At 47.0% G+C, this 7,422-nt stretch overlaps 1 long non-coding RNA gene across 1 annotated transcript in view; it reads left to right on the forward strand.

Annotated features, from left to right (window-relative positions):
- LOC134728469 (uncharacterized) overlaps positions 1-7,422 on the forward strand; it is a 22,309-nt gene continuing 14,887 nt past the window's right edge. Inside the window, exon 1 of the long non-coding RNA XR_010108891.1 lies at positions 1-369. This is a non-coding gene — a long non-coding RNA (uncharacterized LOC134728469). The remainder of the gene's footprint in view (positions 370-7,422) is intronic.

Genomic DNA, 7,422 nt, shown 5'->3' on the forward strand with positions numbered 1-7,422 from the left:
GGTACTCATGGGACATGAGGCAGGAAAAGTGAATGGGGATTGATTATGAAGGTCTTCATGATATACAAGTAGTTTTGACTTTATTCCATAGGTGACAAGGAGCTATGAACAAATGTTTGGCAGCTGAATGATGGACAGTGCAGCGTTTTGGAAAGAGAGCACTAGTGTTGTGTAGGCCGGGGGATGACACAGGGTGAATCATCCTGGAAGTGGATTGAAGACAAGGGCCAGGTTTGAGAGAGATAGGCAGTAGAAGGGACTGGAGTTAGTGTCTATTCAGTGTGGACAATGGCACTTGGAGTCTGCTTTGGGGGGCCAGGCAGATGGTGGTGTGATTTGCCAAGACAAGAGCTGCAGGAGAATGAGCAGGTATGGGGGACAAACTAATACATTCTATTGTATGGAGGTTGCATCTGAGGCCACCAAGAGATTTCAGGTGTAAATTACAACAGGGAGGCAGAAATACTACTCTGGAGTTCAGACATGGATCTGGTTACAGGTATAGATTTGGAGCTTATAGGTTATAGTTGGTAGTTAGAGCATTAGATCTAAATGAGTGTGTGTGTGCAATAAAAATAAGAGCACTAAATTAGGAAGAGCCTGCCTATTTGTAGGAGGTGAGCTGAAGAGGAGTAACGTATTAAGATAGGAAAAAAAAATCCCTGTATATATCAGCTCAAGAGGCAGGAAGATAATTGGGAATCATTGCCATTATAGATACCACAAAGGAAAGAAAATTTCAACCAGGAATTTTCAACAGTATCGAATAACAGAGAAAGCCTGCAGTGTTCACTGGCTTGATCAGAGCCAAGTTTAGGGGTGGGGCAAAGCATAGGGAGGTGGGGAGAAAGCTGGATTGCAAGAATGAACAGCCTATCATTGCAGCAGTGAAACATGCAGCAAAGGGGAATGTAGCAGAGGGAAATGCATCAGTGGAAAATGGAAATGCAGCAGTGGGAAATGAGAATACAGCAGAGGGAAATGTGTTAGTGGAAAATGGGAATGGAGCGGTGGGAAATGGGAATGAGGCAGAGGAGAAGAGAAATGGAGAAAGGGGAATGCAGCACTGGGAAAGGCAATGGAGAGAATGTAGTAGTGAGAAATGGGAATTCATTGGGGGAAATGGTAGCGTGGAAATGGGAATGCAGCAGAAGATAATAGGAATGCATGAGTGGAAAATGGAAATGCAGCAGAGGGGAGTGTAGCAAAGGGAAATGGAAATGCAGCAAAGGAAATTGAGAATGTAGTAGAGGGACATGGGAATACAGCAGAGGAAAATGGGGTTGCAGAAGTGGAAAACATGGGAATGCAGCAGAGGGGATTGCAGCGTAAGAAAATGGAATGCAGCAGTGGGAAATGGGAGTGCAGCAGTGGTAGATAGGATTGCAGCAGAGGGAAATGGAATGCAGGAGTGGGAAATGGGAATGCAGCAGAGGGAGATGGAATGCAGGAGTGGGAAATGGTAATGCAGCAGAGGGAGATGGAATGCAGCAGAAGGAAATGGGATTGCAGCAGGGGGAGATGGAATGCAGGAATGGGAAATGGGAATACAGCAGAGAGAGAGGGAATGCAGGAGTGGAAAATGGGATTGCAGCAAAGGGAGATGGAATTCAGCAGTGGGAAATGGGAATGCTGGAATGGTAAATGGGATTGCAGCAGAGGGAAATGGGAATGCAGCAGAGGGAGATGGAATGCAGGCATGGGAAATGGAAATGCAGAAGTGGGAGATGGAATAAAGAGTGGAAAATGGGAATCCAGCAGAGGGGAATGGGATTGCAGCAGAGGGAGATGGAATGCAGGAGTGGGAAATGGGAGTGCAGCAGAGGGAGATGGAATGCAGCAGTGGGATAGGGATTGCAGCAGAGGGAGATGGAATTCAGGAGTCAGAAATGGGAAGATGAAGCAGAGGGAGATGGAATGCAGCAGTGGGAAATGGGAATGCTGGAATGGTAAATGGGATTGCAGCAGAGGGAAATGGGAATGCAGCAGAGGGAGATGGAATGCAGGAGTGGGAGATGGGAATGCAGCAGAGAGAAATGGAATGCAGCAGAGGGAGATGGAATGCAGGAGTGGGAGATGGAATGCAGCAGAGGGAGATGGATCGCAGGAGTGGGAAATGGGAATGCAGCAGGGGGAGATGCAATGCAGGAGTGGGAAATGGGAATAAGGCAGAGGGAGATGGAATTCAGGAGTTGGAAATGGGAATGCAGGAGTGGGGAATGGGAATGCGGCAGAGGGAGATGGAATGCAGCAGAGAAAAATGGGTTTGCAGCAGAAAGAGATGGAATGCAGGAATGGGAAACGGGAATACAGCAGAGAGAGAGGGAATGCAGGAGTGGAAAATGGGATTGCAGCAAAGGGAGATGGAATTCAGCAGTGGGAAATGGGAATGCTGGTATGGTAAATGGGATTGCAGCAGAGGGAAATGGGAATGCAGCAGAGGGAGATGGAATGCAGGCATGGGAAATGGAAATGCAGGAGTGGGAGATGGAATAAACAGTGGAAAATGGGAATCCAGCAGAGGGGAATGGGATTGCAGCAGAGGGAGATGGAATGCAGGAGTGGGAAATGGGAATGCAGCAGAGGGAGATGGAATGCAGCAGTGGGACAGGGATTGCAGCAGAGGGAGATGGAATTCAGGAGTCAGAAATGGGAAGATGAAGCAGAGGGAGATGGAATGCAGCAGTGGGAAATGGGAATGCTGGAATGGTAAATGGGATTGCAGCAGAGGGAAATGGGAATGCAGCAGAGGGAGATGGAATGCAGGAGTGGGAGATCGGAATGCAGCAGAGAGAAATGGAATGCAGCAGAGGGAGATGGAATGCAGGAGTGGGAGATGGAATGCAGCAGAGGGAGATGGATCGCAGGAGTGGGAAATGGGAATGCAGCAGGGGGAGATGGAATGCAGGAGTGGGAAATGGGAATAAGGCAGAGGGAGATGGAATTCAGGAGTTGGAAATGGGAATGCAGGAGTGGGGAATGGGAATGCAGCAGAGGGAGATGGAATGCAGGCATGGGAAATGGAAATGCAGGAGTGGGAGATGGAATAAACAGTGGAAAATGGGAATCCAGCAGAGGGGAATGGGATTGCAGCAGAGGGAGATGGAATGCAGGAGTGGGAAATGGGAATGCAGCAGAGGGAGATGGAATGCAGCAGTGGGATAGGGATTGCAGCAGAGGGAGATGGAATTCAGGAGTCAGAAATGGGAAGATGAAGCAGAGGGAGATGGAATGCAGCAGTGGGAAATGGGAATGCTGGAATGGTAAATGGGATTGCAGCAGAGGGAAATGGGAATGCAGCAGAGGGAGATGGAATGCAGGAGTGGGAGATGGGAATGCAGCAGAGGGAGATGGAATGCAGGAGTGGGAAATGGGAATGCAGCAGAGGGAGATGGAATGCAGCAGAGGGAGATGGAATGCAGGAGTGGGAGATGGGAATGCAGCAGAGGGAAATGGAATGCAGCAGAGGGAGATGGAATGCAGCAGAGGGAGATGGAATGCAGGAGTGGGAGATGGGAATGCAGGAGTGGGAAATGGAATGCAGCAAAGGGGAAGGAGAATGCATTAGAGAGACATGGGAATCCCACAGGGGAAAATGGGACTGCAGAAGAGGAAAACAGTCATGCAGCTGTGGAAAATGCAGGAGAGGGGAAGGCCGCAGGATCAGTGGGCAGCCTGGCATCATGAGTAAGTGGAGATACCATCACAGGTTCATTTGTTCAACTAATAGTGATTGAATACCCACTCTGTTTGGGGCATTTGTCTCAGTCCTAGGGATACATCAGTGAATGAGAGAAGATGAAAATCCCTTCCCTTATAAAGCTTACTTACATTCTCAAATGACCTGGAAATGAATACCGATTGTGCCACTTCCTTCTGTGTAGCCTTGGGAAATTCTTTAATCTTAGTTGATCTTTGTTTACTAGTCCATAAAATGGTATGGCAATAGTACCTCTGTCACTGGGTAGTTGTGAGAAACAGAAAAGTAACATAAACCACTTGGCCCAGTGTCTGCTCCTAATTATCTCTCAATAAATGTTAACTAAGTTAAGTAGACTGTGGGCTACTTTTTCAGAGACATGCCTATAATGGTAATTAAAAGAGATCTGATAATGGCTAAAAGTGCAACCAGGATTCAGGGAGGACATTTTTCATGATGGGAGAGGTCTGGCTTAATTGTGTACGTGGGGAGTGTGAGTCAAGTCAAGGAGAAATCTAATCCATGGCATGAGAGCCTGGAGGAGATGATAGGGCCTGTGCGTTCCCATTCGGTGGGCAGTCGCACCTCACACTTACCACATCATCCAGAGTCTCAATTGGGTGAAACAAAATGGCCGTGCTCACAACCTCCCATGTTCCTGTATTTTCACCATCTTCTTATTGCCTATTTCTGGATCCAGGCTTCTTTGACCACCGAGGGGATTAGCCCCTCAGTGTGCTGTTGGCCCATGCCAGAGGCAGCAGCCCCATTACTGGGGTGACCATTTGCCCACATGTCCCAGCACTCTCTTTTTCACATCAGCCTATGATTTCAGTTCTTCCCACATTTTAAAGTCTCTTCCTTCCCCAGACTCAAGAGCTGTGGGTGTTGCAAGACCACACTAACTATGGAGCTAATATAGATCTAAATCCCCTGTTCACCAACTAGCTGTGTAGCTTTGGTAAAATTCCTCAACTTCTCTGAGCCCTTATTTCCTCCATTGTGAACATGAGAATGCTACTCCCTTCGTGGTGTTATGGAAACATCAAACCTGAAAATGGAAACTGTCAATTCCACTGCCTGGCACACACTAAGTGCTCCATAAATATTTGTTTTTCTTTTGTTCTTTGTTTTGTTTTTTGAGAGGAGTCTCATTCTGCTGCCCAGCTGGAGTGCAGTGGCATGATCCTGGCTCACTGCAACCTTCGCCTCCTGGGTTCAAGCGATTCTCCTGCCTCAGCCTCCCAAGTAGCTGGGATTACAGGTGCCCACCACCACACCCAGCTAACTTTTATATTTTTAGTAGAGACAGGGTTTCACCATGTTGGCCAGGCTGGTCTCAAATTCCTGACCTCAAATGATCCACCTGTCTCGGCCTCCCAAAGTGCTGGGTTTACAGGACTGAGCCACTGCACCGGCGATATTTGTTTTTCTTATCCCAATAGTCCCTAAGCATACAATCATTTAATACTTACCTTAAAATGACAAACACAAAGACTCACAGAATATTACATGATAATTTACTTAACAATTTCTAACCTATAAAATGGGAGTAACAATAGCATAAATATGCAGTGTCACATCTTTGTGGTTATTTTGACTTTTGCACTCATGTAGGCAAACATGAAAATGCTCCAGGTCTACTTTTCCATCAGGACTGAAATCTTGGTGGGGTGAGAAGTTCTGGTACTAGATGCTGCAGTGAGATGGAAAACTGAAGTGTGTTCTACGTTGAATATGAGAATCCTTAAACCAAAAGACAGTGTGTCCCTTAAACTTCCAGTAGGGTTGTTTGCATTCCAGCCGTCATTTCCAGGGCTAACTTAGAGACCTGAGATAGACTGACCCAGTAGCATGGAGTTCTGAAGACAATTCCCAGTTTTGTGCAGACTGGGCCTGCCTAAGCAGTGATGTCGGGTTTTGTGCCAAAACTGTCAGCATGGAAGAAGTTGAGAATAAAGATACGTCCAGACAAGTCAAAGGCCAGGAAGGAACACAGGCAGGACAGCCCGTCAGTAAGATATTTCCTCATAATGTCAAAAAGGAACCCAAATTTAGCCCCCGACAGATGTTAACATAGGAATCCAGCAGTAGCGTCTCCAAACAGCCTGGTTGTTGCTGGCATGGTCATCCCTCTTCTGTAGACACAGATACACCACCCTCTTACATGTAGGGGTGTGCTCACTGCCCTTCGCTAGGCTACAGGGGTTTCTGCCACTCCCTTTGGTTTCTCCACTCTAAATTTGGGTTTTTCACTCCAACTTTGGGTTTAACCAGTCTAAGCCATTAACCTGAGTAATATCAATTCTGTCTGCCCTGATGGTGCACCAATCTTAGAAGTCAGCAAGGGTAAAAGAGAAAAAGAGAATGTTATACATACGATTCCTCCTCTCTCCTGTTTCCCCAACACACCCCCACATTATCCCTTTCACAGAGCCTTGGCACTGGCCGTTCCTTCTGCATAGAATGCTCTTCCCCTAGAATCCTTCATGGCTCTCTTCCACTCTGCTCATGTAGAACCTTCTCGGAGGCCTCCTTGATCACTCACCCTGGACTCTCCCCACTTCTTTCTGTTTACTCTTCTCCATAGCATTGATTACTCTTTGGCACAGTAAACATCTTACATGTTTGTTTTTTATTTGCCTCCACTCACCAGATCTCACACTTCACTAAAAGGAAGGGATTTTTGTCAGATCTGATCACTGCTGTACCATCAGTCACAAGAATTTACCTGGTATATAGTAGATGCTCAGATACTTGTTGGAAGGAAGGAAAGGAGGGGATGGAAAGGGAAAACAAACATATAAAAAAGGCAAAGTTTCATTTTTTGCCTAAGAGCTTCCAATTTTACATTGTTTAACCTTGTACTCTATGCAGAGCCCCTGCTCTCACCCTTGAGTGCAGAGAGGCATTAGTGCAGGTATCTGTCACTCAGGACCCTCCAGTCACGCTGTGCTCTTGAGATCAGGTAGAAAACAAGTGGCATAAAAGAGATGTGAGCATCAAAGGAAGAGAAGCCCACATTGCTGGGGTGACTGGAAAAGGCTGCAAGGAGGAGGTGACATTTGAGATGGTGTTTCATGGGGTATTGGGAGTGCAAATGGGAGTATCTGCATGAAAGTAGGGGAAGGATGGGATGCGATTGGAGAATAGTAAATAGACCAAGTGAGCTTCAGCTCCTGGTGTGTGAGGGAACCCCAGACAAGAAAGCCAGAAGGGGAAACAAGCCCACGATATCGGGGAAGTGTTCATGCTCATTCACAGGCAGTGGGAAGCCATAGCTGGCCTGGGGAGCCAAATGGCCAGGACCGTTTTGTGTCATAAGAAGGTCATCTGAGCAGATTTGAAGGATGGATGGGTGTGAGGGACTCTAAGGGGAGCGGATCCTTCAGGACTTCATTGCGTTCATTCCTTAGGGAGATACAGAGGGCCTAATTCAGAAGGAGGGAGAGCATTTAGATGTATTTCAGAAGCAGATTTAACAGGACTTGGAAACTGATGCATATTGGAGTGGGGACAAGGAGAGTCAACGAGTCAAAGCTGACCCAGACTTTGAGCCTCGGCATGGGAGAAGGGAAAAGGCATATAAGGAGGGAGAATTTGCAGAGGCCATGTGGATGCACCCACTGGTTCACCCTCATTTTGAGTAGGAAAGCCCTAGGACTAAGATGTTAAAGTAAGTAACTGTTCCCACTTTGTCCATCTTTTCTGTAATCTTTTAG

The sequence above is a fragment of the Pan paniscus genome, chromosome 10 (genome assembly GCF_029289425.2).
Source record: "Pan paniscus chromosome 10, NHGRI_mPanPan1-v2.0_pri, whole genome shotgun sequence".
Taxonomy (NCBI): Eukaryota; Metazoa; Chordata; class Mammalia; order Primates; family Hominidae; genus Pan; species Pan paniscus.